Here is a 19,878-nt window from a genome sequence, read left to right on the forward strand (position 1 = left end):
CAGAAAATAATGAATTTGGAAATTGGACTCAAACATAAGAAAATGGGGTATTTAAAATGGCAATATCAGACACACATCACCTCTCTTGTGTTTTCTCCCTAAGATAGCTTTTAGGCAGGTATCAGTTTGTATATTCTAATTCAAACCCGCTCCTCTATGAAGCCATCCTCAGCTAAGCAGAAAAAAATCCCTCTTTATCACGGGAACTCCAACAGCATTTATTTGTTGTAATTCTCACATGGCTGTTTCACGAACCCTGAATAACTAGAGTAATGAAGTGGCGTCCTTCTCAGGATAAATTAGTGGAATGCTGGGCAGGTCTTTACAAAATTTAATCTGGCCTAAAGAATGTGACCAATAATTACAATTTAAACCCTTCCCAACGTGTTCTTATTCATGACATTACATTTAACTAAATAGTCATCTTCTGTGGGTGCTCTAATCTCAGTAATTAAGTCTAATTCAGCTATTATATCCTCCGTTTTGATGCCTCATGGTCAGTTACTTAAGGAGTTAGGGAATTATGTGCCTGCTCACACAACTTTCCATCTAAGAAAGATTCAAAATATGTTGGTGGTAACTCAACAACTATAACACAGTTATCAAGCAACTTAAGTTCCTTAGGCCAAAGTGATCTGCCAGTCCAAGGTTTGACTAAAGCAGGTGGATGTGTGCAAGATGTGTGTGTTTGTGTGTAGACTTACACTGCTTCCCAGATAAATTTTCATTTAATGGGGTCTAGGGCACACAATAATCATGCATGTGGGTTAAGTTTCAGTCATTTCCAAACAATTAAAAATGACTTTCATATGTGTGATATTAACAATTCACTACTGCCAAATCCTTCATGTTTGCAGTTAGATCACTTTCTTACCACATATTGTGAACAAAAAATTTCCCATAGTATTTAAACTGTACTGTAGTATTTGGTTTATTGCTAACCTTCCCACTAGATTTTTTGAGGTCAGAGCCTATATCATTTATTTCTAAAGTCTTGCAACTAGAATTTAATCTGACATATATGAGTATATGCTAACCAAAGTTTAATAAAATAATTAGCTTGTTCTATATTTACTTAGGTATTAATTTGCTAATTATGCCATGTAGAAAGTGTGTGTGTGTGTGTGTGTGTGTGTGTGTGTGAGAGAGAGAGAGAGAGAGAGAGAGAGAGAGAGAGAAGAGAGAGAGAAAGAGAGAAAGAGAGAGAGAGAAATAACTCCTTTAGAGATTTATTTTGGAAGGAAATTTTAATCTAATATTAAGGTCATCCCAGTATTGGTCCTTTCCTTATGGTATCATGAGATTATTTTCTTTTGTGGAAAAGAGAGAAACTGTGATGTGCATTTACGCTGCACAAAGTTTAGGAGAGCTATCAGGAACCAGGCATAGGGACTTCACGCTGGGACTGTGTCATTCCTTTGTCTCAGTCAGGGGATAGCTCAAATATGACATGCTGCCTTTGTGGATATGTAATCATCAGTTACACTTTCTTTATATTTTCAGAATAAGTCTTAATTCCTTAAATAATTTTTAGCCCAATGATAAAACTCAACTGACACTCTTCAACATAAATTGGGAGTTTTTTTACACTGTAAAAATCTCCCAAAATATGTTCATCATTGTCTTTCCTCTCTATCTCCATTTTCTCTGTTTCCAGTTGCTTACTGAACATCTCTCTGAGTTTACACATTTCAGCAACTCATTGCACACATAAAACAAAGTCCACCAATACCTTCCCACCCAGGTCAGGTATGTTTCTTGTCTTTTAGCTATGTCTCTTAATGTCGACCCTGTCTTCCTCTCAACATGACCCTACCCCCCAATTTATCCCCCACCCACATCAATTGTTGTGGCTGGAAGTCATCTCTGAGTGACCTTTACATATGCCTACCCTTGATCACCCCTCTCCTGTCCAAACAGTTACCAGCCATCTCTTTTCTAAACAAAAATTATTATAATCACTTTTCTCTTCATTACCACTGCCAGTGTTATTGCTCAAGATCTAATTATTTCCTTAAACTATTGAGCTAATATATATTGATCTTGAAGAAATTAGGCAATTTACTTGAAACATTCAATGCAGCAAAAGGCTTGCCATTTCTGTTATATAGTTCTAATTACTTAGCATCTATGATTTCATTGTTAGACTTAATCCTCCATTTTCAATTTCTCTATGTTTAAACTGTTAACAATATTAATAATGCTAGCATCATCATCATCATTGACTGTAAAATGCCATTAGACCTGTGGTTTTCTTTTCCTTTTTTGTTGTATCAGCAGAAACCGTATGAATAAGATCCTGCAAGGAACCTTGAAATGTAAAACAGATGATGCCAAAGGTACACTGATGGATTTGGGCAGAGAACGCAAAGACTATGTATCTCTCTCTTCTGTTCTACATGAAGGTTCCTGCTGAGATGGCACCATAAAATGATAAGGCTCTGCAGACTGTGTTTCAGAAACTATTGTAAATAAAGGATATTTTTTTTGGAAGTGTTGTAGACAAGGTATAAAATATTTAAAAACCATATAGAAAACTAGGTACAAAACAGTTGACTCTTATTATTTGTCATAGTAACAGTCTATAAATTATCCACAAACACTTAAAGACTCCATATTTAATATATTTTGTTGACTCATTAATGTTAAACACACAGCCAACAACAGCACTATAACTGCTGGCTAAAAGAAGCTTATCTAACACACATTTCTTCTTTGAAAGGCACATCACAGCCTTCTTGTACTTAGGAACACTAGATAGCACTTCAGCACTATGCTTAGAATCCATTTTAAACAGCAAAATTTCCTGCAAAATGTGCAAAAGTGAAAAAAAACGTGGCACTAGAAAGACCAGGACACTTGTTTACAGTAAGAGAACTGATATAAGAAGGCAGAGCATGGCCTTATTAGACCTCAGCTAGGAACACATGCATCGGGTAACAACTTTTTCACTGATTTGCACATATCCTTGAATAATGCACCATGAGTATTGATTTGGGGATTCTAAATATATTTTAATGAGTAGGAAAATTTGCAGATACAAAATCTATATATAATGAGGGTAGAACTGTAATCACTTTCATCTGTCAGGAATGAAAGACAGCATGTTTAATGTTAACATATCTTCAATGTTGACTCTACCTAAAAGCAATATTATCCAGCTCCTTAAGGGAATGCAAAGAGAGCCATTTGCAGAAAAAGTAGAGATGGCTACATGCATGCTCTCTGATTAGAATCACATTAAATCTTTTTTCTTTAAACAATAGTTATTGTCTAATAATATAGAATTAAGCATATTCTTTGTAAAGCATGAGAAATACAAAAAAAGAATTCATGATAATCTACAATTCCAACCATTAGAAAACAAATGATAAAAAGTATATTCTAATTGGTCATTTCAGGATACTATAAAATTTAGATACATTTAAATTTCTATTACAAAATTTCATGGCTGAACAACTTTTCAAAACAAAAACTTAAAAACAGATTTTTTTGGTGGCTATCTTATTGCCTAATATGAGTGAACTATATATTTAACCAGTAAACTACTTTTGGATATTTAAAAGTTTCCTACATTTTGCTATTTCAAAGGACTGTGATGGGCAATCTTGAACCCAAATGTTTAGGGCAGTATGTCTTTAGAATATAGTCCTATAGGTAGGGAGCATACATATCGATCAAAAACAAAAGCCATACCAGGTAGTTCAATAGAGAGTATTTAAAATAAGAAACTAGTTATAAGTCTACTTTCAAGTACCTGTTTGAAAGACAAATGGGATAGTGAGGAAACTAAAAAATTAGCAGAAGCTTGAATTGAAAGAATAAAAGAAGAGATAGTGTAACTATCACCTAAGAATTGGAGCTGGCTGTTTGGTGGAAGCTAAAATCACAACCTGGATAGCACATTGCAGATGTGAAACCACAGGGATTTGCAGCCAGAGATAAGGGTAAAAGTACTCTTGCTACTGTCTTTGCCTGCATGTAATCTGCCATCAGTGTTTCTCCTTGGTTCAACCTACCACGAGTGAAATAGGGGAAGGACGGAGAAGTAGAGTTACAAGAAAACAGGTGAGTCACGCCCTTTCAAAGGGTTTTAAAAACCTGAAGGATTTTGATACTATGCATTTAATCATACTACAGTATTGCTCAAAAATGATTAAACCAATTTATAAAATTCCTTAAGCAGATGTAAGAGAGCTCATTTCTCCATACACTTATAATACTTGTACATATTGTTTTGTGATATAGTTTTTAAATTGCTGGGCAAAGATGGCAATCTCATTTCTATTTTCATATTTTTTTGATGATTACTACTGTGGCTTAATATTTTCTCTACTTTTTCAGACTATTATTTCTCCCAGTAAAGTCTTTAAAGCTCTTCTCATATAGGCCCTGAAATTTTCTTATTAAATTTGTTCTCAGATTGTTATTGTGAGTAGGAAATTGCTTTCCATTGCTATTTTCTAGTGGATTATTATATTTTAATTATTCTCTTAATTTGAAAAATTATCAGACCTTCATAAATGTTGCAAAGATATCTTAAATAGCTTTTATACTTCCTTTAACTAATAACATATTTTACCTATAGTTTGCCTCTTAATTATTTTTTCTGAAAAATTGCCAAATAAATTGTAGAGATCATGCATGATCACCTTAAATACTTGTGCATGCATTTCTTAACAAGAAGGATATTCTCTTACATGACCACAGAACAGTAATCAAATTTAGGAAATTTGACATTATTAAAAATGTATTATCCATATTAAAATTATTCTCATTTTTGCAATACTATATTATGTAGCAACACCCCTCACACACTTTTTTTCTAATCAGGATTATGCATTTTATTTAGTTCTCATGTCCTTTATAACACTGATGTTTATGAAGTGGAGAGGCCCATTGTTTCATAAGATGTTCCTCAATTGGGGTTTATTTCATTGGTTTTTATACTTAGGATTTTATTTTATTTTATATTTCACTCTCACACTGTCATAAAATTCCAAATATAGTACAAATAACTTTTTCGTCAACTACTAGAGAATAAGTTGTCAACATGATGTCCCATCACCACGAAAATACTTGAGTGTGTAATTTCTATAATGAATAGGTTCTTATATAGAACAACATACAGACATTAAAATCAGGAAATTAATATTAATACATCTCTACCAATGTTATGGAGTGAACAACGTCCTCCCCAAATTCATACATTAAGCCCTAATCCGCAATGCTACTGTATTTGGAGACAGGACTTTTATGGTGATAATTAAGTTTAAATGAGGTCCTAAGTGTGGGGACCTAATCTGATAGAACTGGTGTTATAAGAGGAAGAGACACTAGTAGTACATGTGCACAGAGGAGAGGCCATGTGAGGCATAGCAGGAAGGTGGCCATCTACAAGCCAGAAAGAGTGGCCTCAGAAACCAGCCTTGATTGCATCTTGGTCTTCTAGTCTCTAGAACTGTGAGAAAATATATTTCTGTTGTTTAAGCCGCCCAGACTATGGTATTCTGTTTTGGCAGTCTAAGAAGACTAATACAACCACTTAAACTCCAGACTCTAAGTAAACTTTGCTAATTGTTACTATAGAAGAAAGATTCAGTTCAAAATTATGTACTGTATTTCTTAAAAGTTTCTATCTGGCATAATTCTTTAATCTTTCTCTGTCTTTTACGACCTTGGCACTTTTGAGGGTTACTCCCCACATATTTTGTAGAATGTCTTTCCATTTGGGCTTATCTAATATTCCTGTAATTAAATTCAGCAGAAGTGATGCTGTGATTTCAGTGTATTTTATCAGGTGACACATTTAAATATGTTTCCTTGTCGTTGATGTGCACTTTAATTACACGATTAGGATGGTGATTGTGAGACTTCACTACGTAAATATCAAACTTTCACTGTATTCATTTATTTATTTATATCAGTGTGGGCTCACGGTTTTGTATTTATTCAAATGAAATTAGTAACCATCATTAATTATTTTGCTTCTCAGATTGTCCCAGATTTAGCAGACAGTGGAAACACCTTTGAGCTAGCTTCTTTGTCTTTTGATATGTCCCTATTATTCTTTGAGCTCTTACTTTATGGCTCAAGATGTTATACTTTCAGTATCTGTCAGTATTCTTCAGAGAAACAGAATCTATATATATGTAAAAAACAGGAAAAAAAAATATGTATATGTTAGCTTGTGCTATTGTGAGGGCTGGCAAGTCTAAAATCTGTAGAGCAAGCCAGCAGGCTGAAACTCAGGCAAGATTTTTATATTACAGTCTTGAAGCAGAATTCCTTTTTCCCTGGGAAACTTCAGTTTTTGCTCTAACACCTTCAAGTGATTGAGGTCCACCCATGTTATCGAGGGTTAATCTCCTTTACATAAAGTAAACTTATTTTAAATGTTAATCATATACGCAGAATACCTTCTCAGCAACATCCAGACTAGTGTTTCTCCAAACAACTGGGTTCCATAGCCTAGCCAAGTTGACACAAAATTAGCCATCACATTTTCCTTGTTTCTTATGCAACAGTGAGAAACCTGGCTGTATTCCCTCGATATAGTTACTTATTTGACCATTTCCTGTGTGTGTTTTCCAATCTTCCATGGCTGCTACTCCCCCTCTTCCTGGGTTGTGACACTCCATGCACTGTTTTTCTCTTGAAAAGAAGCACTTCACACTACTCAGGCACCGACATCTTCCAGGCTGTTCTGAAGTGCTAACATCTTCCTAATCCTGCTTAGTTTTCAATGTCCTGTGCAAGACCACCTCTCTGTGTAGACTAGCTTCACCAGCACTGAGTACCTTTGACAGATTGAATATACAAATGGACAGTGGCCAGACCGTACATGATAATAGAAATCTTACCCATAATCTCTGCAGCAGCTAGCCCAGAAAGGAAAACCACAACCTCTACAGCAATCAGTCCAGAATAATCAGAACTTGTCTAATGACTGCCAGCTTCTCTGTGTTTTATCCTTTGCTTCCAACTCAATACCAACCAGGAGAAACCAAATATACTCCACAAATCACATAAGATTCCCTGCTTCTAGTGACCCCACCTCCGACTTCCCCATGCCAACTACTTCCAATCAGACTATACCTGGAGCTTTCCCATTTTTCACTATAAAGCTTTCCCACTCCCCTTCTTCTTGCCTTTGGGTCCCTGTCAAATACAGGTGCAGTTGCCCATCTCTCTTGCTATAACAAGCTCTGAATAAATAGCCTTTGTTGGGTGGTCTTTGTTCACTGGCACAGCTTTCCTAGAGGTTCTACTGTGACATGCTCTGCTCTGCCCATTACTGTGGACTCCAATGTCAACCAGGTTCAGTAGCCATAGAGACCTACTGTTGCTCATGATTTGTTAACTCCATAGTGATGCGATTAGACAGCACCAGGTTTAAACTTTGCATCCTTTGCATTATGTTTCTTGGCTCAATTTTGTGCTCAGGTTTTGTTATTCATCCCCTGCTCCCAATTTTTGGGTGGCATGCTTGGAGAAATCAGGCCATTCTTGTCATCTTTTTGCTTCTTTTTGTGCTTCTGTTTTGTGTTGTGCTGTCTAATAGTGGTGTTTATCATGAGAAAAAGAGTCACAGCATAGAACACAGGCATATGCCCTAAAAGCCTGTTGTTTCAGTGACTTCACTGTTGAAAGAGTTTGCATTTCTCCTTAAACCAACGTCAATTTAGACATACTCCACTGTGAGTCACAGCATAACTTCCTCTTGCTGCTGTAACAAATAATTACAAATTTGGCAGCTTAAATTATCTTACAGTTCTGGTGGTTAGAAGTCTGAAATGAGTTTTACTGTGCCAAAATCAAGGTGTTAACAAAATTGTGTTCCTTCTGGAGGCACAAGAGGACAGTCCATTTTCTTATCTTTTCCACCTTCGAAAAGCCACATTCCTTGGCTTGTGACACATTGCATTATCTTCAAAGGCAATGGTGTAACACTTCAAAGCTCTTACTCTGACCCTCCTCTCTTTTATAAGGATCTTTGTGATCACATTAGGCCATCCCAGATAATACAAAATAATCTTCCCTCTCCAGATCATTAACATAATCATATCTTCATAGTTGAAGTAGTTGGCATTTTGCCATGTAAGGTAATGAAATTATGCACCAATTAATGTTATTTTGATCAATAGTGGACCACACAAGATTATAATGGAGCTGAAAAATTTCTAGCACCCAGTGCGGTCATAGCCATCATAACATCATACACACTGCATTACTCATGTCGGAGCAATAGGCTATACTGCATAGCCTAGGTGCGTAGTTGGCTACACCATCTAAGTTTCTATAAATACACTCTTTGATGTTAACACAACGATGAAATTGCCTAATGACACATTTAGCAGACTGCATTCCCATCGTTAATTCTAAATCACCTCCTCCAGGAAAAACTTCCTCGTACGCATTCTTGTTGCAAAACTAATTCTTGCACACATCTGTCTACATGGCATAACTTCACTAAGGATGATTTGGGCATTCAACAGCCACTTCTAGGAATATTTCACTTGTACAAAATTATGCATTTGAGAATCAGGTTAGAAAAGAAAGAAGACAAGATTTCTCAGGCCCAATGTTCAGCACTTATCTCATTGGTATGCAATGACCTCCAAACAAAAACCAGATCCAAAAATTCTTCACTAAGAAAGATTCTTTGACCAAAAACTAATGGGCAATTTGTTAGACTTAAGCAACCACAAATGAGACTTACGTTCTGTTTGAATGCTCCCCCTCTTTGTCCTTCATTTGACACCCTATATCCATCTCTCCCTCTGACCAATTATGCTTCTGAGCTCTCTCCTTTTATACCTCTGCAGACTCCTCCATTCTTTCCTAAGACCCCCTATAATGCCAACTGCCTCCGAAGATCCATCCTTCTTAAGATCAGGTATGTAGGCAAGTATAAAATTTAAACACTAAACCTAAGCTGAACTAAGATTTGTAATTAAAAATTTCTCCAAGCCCAAAGAAGACCAGCAACTTTTCATAGAATAATTTAAAATTATTTGGAGAGCATACAGTCTAGGATTACTTGATATATATCAACTTGGACACATGCTGTTTGGAACATCAGATACTAAATTATAGATGGCAAAAAATGGATTGGACTGACCCAGAAATGCATTTACAGAGTACTTCTTTCCACAATAAGTCTGAGGTTAAACAAAAATCTGATAAAAATCTATTGGACCATAATTCAGTCATGAAAACAGAATAAAGCTAAAACTATAGGAGATTTTCAGGAGAAAATAGAAAAATCTCCTGACAACATTCAGAAATTAAAGAAAGTGCCAATGTAATATTAGCCCTCTCATCTCACTTTTTCTATGAAGCTAAACTTAATTAAAAAGTTAGGGAAAAAAAAAATAGCCCCATTACCTGGCATACAACACCTGAAAGAAATTTTTATTTTTTATTTTTTTTTGTCATTTTCGTGACCGGCACTCAGCCAGTGAGTGCACCGGCCATTCCTATATAGGATCCGAACCCGCGGCGGGAGCGTCACCATGCTCCCAGCGCTGCACTCTCCCCAGTGCGCCACGGGCTCAGCCCCTGAAAGAAAATTTTAAAAGGACTTTTAGAACCAAAATAAAACAAAGCACAATGATATTTCAAAAGGTTAGAGGAAAATAGAATTAAATGATAATATGAATATTTCCATGAATGTTTTGAAGTACCCTTGTAAACTACGGCTTTGAAAATCAAACACCTAGGTAACCCATTTCCCAGCTTACCACCTATTAGCAAGGAGACTTGTAGATATTGTAAAAAAATTCAGTGGAAAAATACACAGATAGTCCTATCTTACAAAAGAAAAACGACCACACAGAAAAACTCCTCAATTTAGATAAATGAAGGTTCTCCAAAAAAAGGAAGAAGTGTCCAATATCCTATTTTACCCTTAAACATGCAAAGTAAATGAATTATAAATATTGAGATTTAATTCTCATTAATTCCTAGAAGATATGGGTACTATTCTTTCTACTTTAAAATCTACCAGCTTTAAATAACTTCTTCCTCAGAGTACATATACCACACCAACCTGCAGATTTTTCCTGTCTCCAAGCCCTTAACTGTAACTGTTAGACCCTAGACTGAAAAACATTTCTTCCTGCTCTGTGAGTCCACCCCTGTAAATTTAATAAAGAAATACTTTGTAAATGGAATTGTGATATTAAATGAACACCAGAGGAAATATTTTTTGAAGTTCCAAAGGACACTTCAATTTATAGTCAAGTGGTGTCTGCTCTGGATATAACTTTGCCTTCTCCATCATATTTTATATATACTCCAGGCAAAGACTTTTACTCTGTATCTTACATTTTGTTGGCTAAAAATTCCAGTGACACAAGGAAAAATAATTAAAGCAGGACCTTTTAAAACTTAGGAAGATCCTACCAAATCATTACACAAAGCTTCTCAATATCCCTTAAAACCAGAAGCAAAGGAAAAACTCAAATCTATAGTTGAAGGCTTTATATCAAAAGGCCTTCTAATACCCTGCACTAGCCTTTTAACCTCCCCCCGCCATCATGCAAAATGACACTAAATGAGCAAAGATATCCATCAATTTGTTCAAGGCCTGAGGGCCATCCACAAAATTGTTATCCCTCACTTCTTAGTAGAACCTAACCTAAATCCATTTTGTCATCAATTCATCCTGGAACAACTTGCTTCAGTGTAGTGGATACTTGCTCTGCCTTTTTTCAGTGTGCCTTATGACCAGGTTAGTCAATACCTTTTTGTTTTTACCTGGAAAGGACAGCAATACACTTGGACAGTCACGCTCCAAGGGTTAATTGAAATCCTATTTTCCTGAGATTCTCAATATTTAAAAAATGTAAATTATCCTTTGATTAAGTTCTGATATGATTTCCCACTTTGTTCAGATACAAAACAAATGGTAAAAATGATTCTATTTACTTGCCCTGAGACTTAGGAGAAAGTTTCGAAAGATAAACTACAATTTTGCCAAAATATTTTATTATTTAGGGCATTGCCTATTTAAGGAGGGAAAACTACTCTCTCCTAATTAAACAAAATACTATCCAAAATTAGCAGAGATGCCTTACCAAGTGACAATTGAGAATATTTCTATATTAATTGACTATTTCAGATAATATGTGCTAATTTTTTCTGGGACTGTAATACTTTATGAATTGGTTAATTTCTCAGTTATTGATCTTCTTATCTGGAAACCCAAACATGACCAGGCCTTCTGTAACCTGAAGAATGTTTACAACAGCCTCCTTCTCTAGGTATTCCTAATTACAGAAAATGTTGTTTTGTCTATATGTGCAATAAATGATCTGGCAAGTTCTCATGGTTTTAACTCAACTTCATGGAAACCACCCAAAACCTATGACATAAGCCTCACCTACAGCCTCACCCTTGACCTGTTTGCTAAGGTTTATCCCCTTTGTCTCAGGGAAATAGTTGATGCTTCAAAACTTGTCAAGGTTTCTGCTGGAGTAGTTCTAGGTTCCCCATTTGACCTCATGGTTCTTCATGCAGTATAGACATTACTACTGACTAGAAACATGTAACCCTCTTCAGCTAGCAGATTTATGCTCTTATGAGATTGTGTAGCTTTTTGCCTCTCACATTACTATTCACCACAGTGACGCCCTGAGTTCTGTGACTTTCCTGCATCTCCATAAGAAAGGAAACCTCACAATTATCTTTTAATTGTCTTTTCTCAATTAGGAAGCTTTCTGTACCTCACTCAAATTTAAGAGATTCCTTTTGAGAATCCCAAACTAATAGTATTTGTTGATGGGTCATAACTTAAAAGTGAATCTGGAGGTTATTAAGAAGGATATGCTATTAATAATTTAAGATCTTCTTTAGAATATTGTCCTCTACCTGAGATAAAATCAGCTTAGATGGCATAACTTATTGTACTTACTAGAACTTGTCAACTAGCTGAAGACACAGAAAATAAACATATATACAGATAGCAGGTAGGCTTTTTGAGTTGTAATTGAACATTAGGATATTTTGGAAATACAGAGTGGTTTTCATCTGCTGGAAAACCTATCAAAATTGGGTAACAAATTAAGGGACTTTTAGATATATAAACTTTGAGGTCTATCCAAAAAAAAAAAAAAAAAAAGAAAGAAAGAAAGAAAGAAAGAAAGAAAACGTTCTAGAACATCATTATAACAAACAAGCAGCCTTAACCAAGGCTGTATTACTAACTAAACCTCCAAAAGAATAAATATCTACAGGGATCCGATTAGCCCATTATAAAAATTTTATTGTGTAGCCTTGATTTAAAAAAGAATGAATGGAAAAATCTGGTTGTGCCTTTTACTCAGATAATCTCTGGCACTCCCCAAATGATCTCTTTGTGGACCCATATGATTTCAAATGGATAGTATCTAAATTTATTCATTAAATTCCTCATTATGTTAGAGGCAAATTGCTTATTATCTTAAATCAATATTGGTAAGGAACTTTTAAAGAGACAGTTGAGGTTGTTTTAATGTCATGTATCACCTGTCAACAACATAATCAGGGAAAATTGTGAAAGCAAGGAAACAAAGCTTGAAAGCCTCTTTCAACACGTTAAGATGGATTTTATTCAGCTTCAACTCTCACAGAGATTGAGTATGTTTTAGTTATTATATTTCTGTTTTTAGAATGGACTGAAACATTTCCTTGCTGAAATACTATGGCTTAAAGTTGCTACAAAGGTGCCAATTTTTGTTTCCAATCTTGAACATACAAATTTTAATAAGAAATAAATAGAACACATCATTTATGGGAACTATTCTAAAATAACTCTGTAAGTTGCTAACCCTTATTCAGAAACTACACTGGCCTTTGTATCCACAATCTTCTGGAAAGGTGGAGAGAACCAATAGCATTTGATGTGGTTTGAATGCCCACCCCAAGCTCATGTTGGAATTTAATCCCCAATATGGAATTTAAATTTGAAGCCTTTGTCAGGTGATTGAATCATGAGGACTCTGTCCTCATAAGTGGATTAATCCATTCATGGAATAATGGGTTAATGGTTTAATGGGTTATCAGGGAGTTTGGGTCTGGTGTCTCTATAATGAGAGCCGTGTGCACATTAAAAAAGTGATATTACCTTTTTCTCCACGTGATACCCTGCATTGCCGTGGGACTCTGCAGAGTTTCCACCAAGAAGAAGTCCCTCACCAGATGTGCCCCATCTTTCACTTTCACTTCCCAGCCTCTAAAACTGTAAGAAATAAATTTCATTTTCATATAAATCACCCAGTTTCAGGTATTCTGTTATAAGCAACAGAAAACTAATACAGCATCCTTAAGTTAAAATTAGCAAAATTTTCAGGAACTCTTGAGTTCCTTTGGGCACAGGTACTCCTACTAGCACTTATGTCCTTGACATCCACTCTCTCAGGGATACATGACTTATCCTCCTATGAACTGGTAAATGGAAGACTTGTGTATCTAGGGATTTCCCCTGCAATACGAGACTGTTTTGCTGCATTCCAACATGGCAAAATATTGCAACTGACTTATATACTATCCCCAGTCATATCACCAACAGGTTAGTTTGCCTTCTCTCACCATCTTCCTAAATAACTTCCTCATGGTCTTCAATGAGGAGATTTTATCTATTGGAAGACACATCAGAAAAAAACTGCTGCTGAATTTCATTGGAAGAGACCTTACTAGATACTATTTACAGATATAGCAGTGAACCTTTGAGGAGTCAATCTTCATGTTCACATTTAATGACTAAAGAAGCAATTCAGAATTCCACATAATTAAAAGGCCAGTTCAAAAGGTAACCTCAAGTTGAGGATTTGATGGATCTTTTAGAAGCAGCCAATCTTTGGAAGTAGATAACTGAGCCAAGAACACTGGAATAAACTAGTAACTTGGATGGTGAACAGCTTCTAGCCAAGACATCAGACCAATATCCCTAATTCCTGTTTTCTTTTTTATCTGCTTTCTTCTAATCATTTTTCATTTTCTATAGATCCAGGTATTTGTAAATTTATAATGGTTCTTTTTCTCTTTTCTTACATCTTTATTATAATAATTAGGTTAGAAAATAATCCTGCTGATGCCGTTCAAAGATTATCCCAAAGAATAGCCACTGCCCTTAATCTTACTGACTTCTGGATATGCCATCCATAGCTATATCTCCACGAAAACTCCAGTTCCACGAAACAAAACCTTAGGGAATTACAGCCAGTGGTATTTCCACTTGCACCTCCATGAACAAATGACCTCAAACAAATTAACCTGTGACATTTGTAATGTCCTCTCTCCCAGAAAAAGAACAAATCATTACAGTCTATTGGTCAAACTCCAAGCAATTCTAAATTTGAACTCAACAGCCTTTATAGATTGATGGACAAGCTATTTACCACCTGGAAGAAACTAGTAGGTTTCAAATACACAGCCCTGCTAATATAAGGCCTTGAATCCAACATTGTGTAATGAACTTTTTTTCCTCTGGATCTCCGTGTGCCCATACCAGATACTACTTCTTTCGTAGCTTGAATGCAGGGTCCCATTTGCCTCAGAGTAACACCTCATGCACTTTAGGAATAGTATTTTGAGACTTTTCTTTAAACAAAGGCATAAATTCTATAAATCATCAAGGCTGGAAATTCTGACTCAGATGTGAGCTCCAAAGCAAGTCCACCCATTATCAGTTAGACACTCTACCTATAAAAGTTATTGACTTGTTTATAAAAATAATCAGATAAGTGTTCCCAAGAATAGAAAGACTGCAAGAAAGTTATCACTAACTGACAGAAGTTATTAACGATACCACCTCTGCCTTAGATAGAATACAAATCAGTCTCAAGTCATGGGCACACACTGTGATATAGACCATGCATTCCTCTAGCTATTTGTTGGCTAGTCATGGTGGTATCTGTGCAGGTGCTAATAATTCTTACTATATTTGCAGCAATGAAATAGGGGTGGTGAAACAAGCTATACATTGCCTTAAGGAAAAAACTACTTGATTCTCAGATGGTGTTATTGGGACCTACATGATGTATTGTCTTGGCCTGGATGGGGCAATTTTGTTCCTCAATCTGAAGTATCTTAAGGATTCCTATCCAGATGTCTCTTCCTATGTCAATCTGTGGTTCAACTTACTGAGCTGCTGTCCACATTCTGCTTCTCCTTCTAGACCCTATTCCAGGCAATGGCTTCCATGTGGAAATTCTAATCACCCTTTGGCCTCAACACCTAGTTCTGAGCTCCTGTGGCCTTTCTCTGCACCTGACTTAGTTCTACCTACTGGTTTTAGAATTGCATTGCATAGGAAGGGAAGGGAAAAGAAAATGGAAGAGCCAAATTATTCATTTATCCTAAGAGTATGCATATGTGATATTGTGACTTTTGCATTACAATCCAGCTGACGTATTTTGGGGCCCTGGTGAGTTCTCTTTTCCTCCAGTTCGGTCACCAGCTTTCTAAACCTCAGGAAATGTCTCTAAAGTTTCCTTAGTTTTGCAGGATGTTTCCTCCCTCTGCAAATACCCACAATGTCTCAGAAAAACTTCTCTAAGCTTTCTTGCCCTATCTTCTGCTGTAGAGAGTTGAAAGCCTAGAACGCTTAGGAGGGATTTCTCTCAGCTCTCCATTCTTCAGTTTTTGGTTACTAAAAACCTGAAGTGCCTCAGACAGGTATCTCTCAAGTTTTCTGGTTTGTCTCCACTCTTTGACCTAATACCCATGTTCTCAGTGAAGGCCCATGGAAAAGAGTAGGGTTAAGTGGACATTCATGCCATAGATGGGACTTCTCAGAAATTTAATCCATCCCACCAGCCCATATACAGCCAGACCACATGCCACCATTACATTTCATGAAAAGTATGACTAGTTTCTTTGTATCACCAAATATCATCCTCCTGCAGCTCAGTCAGAAATGAATGGGTTTCCTCCCTCTTATGAAGAATTTGTCACTTGCTAGTCTTTAGTTTATTTAGGTTTCTTTGCATCTTCCATTCTTTGACGTGTTAAAATAAACATCACTTTCTACCTTCTTATACTTGTATCAGTGATTAGAATTAGAGCTTTCTATAAGCTATGTAGAAAAGGAAATCCTCATCATTTTTTATTTTCTCTTTTTTAACTGGTAGATGAATTCATAGCTGCTTGCCAAACTCAGATGTGTTTGATAGATTCATACCCCTAATCTCTGTACTGATATTGGCATTTCATTGCATGGTAACCAACTTAATTCTTTACTGCCTGTTGAATTTATTTCATCCTTGGATTCTTGGCCCTTTATTGTCAAAATAAATCATTTTACACACTATTCTTCAAGCATTTTCTATTCATACTGCATTTCTTTCTGTCCTGCAAAAACCTTTATACCAGTGCCTAACATATTCTTTATCCTAATCATACATGGTCAAATTCAGTCATTCAAGAAGCAACTTAAATGGCAACTTCTTCAAGTAGCCTGATCTCTCTCACACACGCACACATTTGCACACACACACTCTTTCCTACATCTTAGTGTTTATTAAACTTTTTCCCAGAACAAATATATATATATATAACTTGTCTTTCAAAAAGTATTTCATTTATGCTTATCTGCTTTATTTTCCTTACTAGATCTTACATTCATTATTAGTGGAAAAACCTGTCATCTCTATTTTACTATCTTCAACCATACCTTGAATGTTAGGCCTTAAAAACTAACGCCACCTTAAGTGACATTACAAGTGGCGCCATTATGGGCCCACAAGGGCATATTAATGTGGCAGCCTAAGACGGCACTGGGAGGAAGTAGGGTGGGGGTGTCTGTGGGAACCTTGCCTTAGCCCTTATTGGCCAAATATGTGCTTCCGTGCTTGTGAACACTGCGTGATTGCAATAGCTAGGCATTGAGACAGGATGCATGCTCTTGTAACCCTTAAGCTGATTGGAGGATGTAAAAAACCTGCCTTCCCCATTTTCCTTTAAAAGCAAGTGCTTGTGTGATAATAAACGGAACTGCTCGACAGAACGCCCGCCGTGTCTGAGTGTCCTTTAAACCAGGCTGGTTTGGGGCCAGCGGTTGTGCTCACCTCTCTTCACGGCTCTCTTCCCCTGTGTCCTTCCAAAGGGGACAGGAGGGAAAGAGGAATCCTGGGCCATTTGCTCACCCACCAAAAGGAACGAGGCTAGGGCTGTTTGGGTCAGCTGGCGGTGGACCCGACACTTGAATATAGTATGGGTAGAGCAATATTGCTAAATGCATGCATGAAAGAAAGGATGTATAAATAAGTCCATGACTTACCTCTTTATTGATCTATTACATACTGTCTACTATCTGTCACTTATTTAACATCCATTTGCTAAATCATGTATGAATTTTTTATAGTTGTTTTCTATCCACTTTGTATTATATTTCTATCAGGAATGAATGATGTTTTACTTCATCTGCATTTACAATTTGAACGTTAACAAGTGTTCTATCAACAGCAGGAAGTCAAAAAGTAGCATTTATAGTGTTGCAAATTTTTTAAAAAGCAATTTTTAAAGATATTCATTAAATTTATTTATCCAAAGTTACATGGAGCATAAAATATCTGAAAATTATTTTTTTAACACAAGCATACAGTTGTTTTGGCTTCTGAAGCTTGGTGGATCTAGATTATTTATTCATTCTTTATATTGCAAGTATACATATAGACACAAAATCCACTAAAAATATTGTTTTTACATAATTAAAAATAATTACTATTAATAAAAATAATAAAGAGCTACATCATAAGGGCGGATTTAGAAGTAAAACATTATTAAAATAAATTCTTTGTGTTTTCTAACTGTATTTTGTGGTTATAATTTGCATACTACTACCATTTTATTATTTCTAGTTTTTAATTGACAAATAAAACTATGTATTTATAATATACAAGATGATGTTTTGAAGTATACTCATGTATACATTGTGAAATGACTAAGTCTAGTTAACATATGCATTACCTCACGTAGTAATGATTTTTGTGATGGGAACATTTAACATCCACTCTCAGCATTTTTCAAAAATATAATATGCTGTTATTAATTATAGTCACCATGTTGTACAATAGACAGCTTGAATTTACTACTCTTATCTCACTGACATTTTGTATCTTTTGACCAACAACTCCCCAACCACTCTCTCCCACTTTCGACAACTCCCCCAACCCTGGTATCCACCATTCTTCTCTCTACTTTTATAAGATCAAATTTTTATATTCCACATAAGTGAGATAATGAGGTATTTGTCCTTCTATACCTGGCTTATTTTACTTAACATGATGTCATCTAGATGCATCCGTGTTGTCACAAATGACAGGCTTTCCTTCTTTTTAATGGCTGAATAATATTCCATTGTGTATATATACCACATTGTCTTTATCCACTAATCTGTTGATGGACATTCAGGTTCATTCAATATTTGGCTATTGTGAATAATGCTGCAATAAACATGGGAGTGTAGATATGTCTTCAAAGAACTGATTTTATTTCCTTTGGATATATATCCATTAGTTAATTGTTGGATTATATGGTAGTTCTATTTTTAATTTTTTGAGGAATCTTTATACTGTTTTCCACAATGGCTTTACTAATTTACATTCCTTCGACAGTGTGCAAGGTTTCCCTTTTCTCCACATTCATAGCAACAGTTGTTATCTTTTGTCTTTTTCATAGTAGCCATTCTAAGAGGTGTGAGATGATATCTCATTGTGGTTTTAATTTTCATTTCTCTGATGATTAGTGATGTTGAACAATTTTTTATATACCTGTAGTCCATTTGTATTTGCATGTCTTCTTCTAAAAAGTATTTATTCCAGAACTTCACCTATTTTCTCATGTGGTTATTTGTTTTATTGCTATTGAGTTGTTTGAATTCCTTATATATTTTGGATACTAACATGTTTTCAGATGTATAGTTTTGGTTTTAACACATTTAACTCTCAACATCCACTTCAATTCAATAATTTTTTAAGGATTACTAGTAAGAATAATCTCTTCACTCTGTTGATCGGTTTGTTTTTGTATTGTTTTGTTTTGTTTTGCTCTACAGAAACTTTTTAGTTTAATGTGATCCCATTTGTCTATTTTTACTTTTTATACCTGTGCTTTTGGGGTCATATCCAAGAAATCACTGCACAGACCAATGTCCTGGAGATCTTTCCCTGCATTTTCTTTGAGCAGTTTCATAGTTTTAGGACTTACACTTAAGTTTTTAGTCCATTTTGAGTTGAATTTTGCACACAGTGTGAGATAAGGACCTAATTTTATTCTTCTGTATGTGGATATCCAGTTGTTCCAACACCATTTATTAATGAGACTGTCTTTTCCTCATCGTGTTGTTCTTGGCAACTTTGTAGAAAATTGGTTGGCTATAAATGCATAGATATATTTTTGAGCCATTTATTCCATTCAATTGGTCTAATCTGTCTGTGTTTATGCCAGTATATACTGTTTTAGTTACTACAGCTTTCTAGCATATTTAAAAGTCAGGTGGTGGAATGCCTCCAGCTTTGTTCATTTTGCTCAAGATTGCTTTGTCTATTTGGGGTCTTTTGTGATTTTAAAGAATTTTAGGATTTTTTTTTTATTTCTATGAAAAATGTCATTGGTATTTTGAGAGACATTGCAATGAATCTGTAGATAATGTTGAGTAGTGTAAACATTTTTACAATATTAATTCTTCCAATTCATGAGCATCGTTTTTCATTTTTAAGTAAAGGTAATTATATCTATAGCTAATTCTCAATTACATGCACTAACAGATATAAAAGAAGGCAGTTAAATATGTGTTTATTCAAAAAATAATTCTATGTAGTTTTGTGACATACACCTTAAAACACAATATTCCATAAACAGATATCCATGTCTGCCTTTACCAGCTGATAT

This window comes from Cynocephalus volans, chromosome 2 (assembly GCF_027409185.1).
Source record: "Cynocephalus volans isolate mCynVol1 chromosome 2, mCynVol1.pri, whole genome shotgun sequence".
NCBI classification, from domain to species: domain Eukaryota; kingdom Metazoa; phylum Chordata; class Mammalia; order Dermoptera; family Cynocephalidae; genus Cynocephalus; species Cynocephalus volans.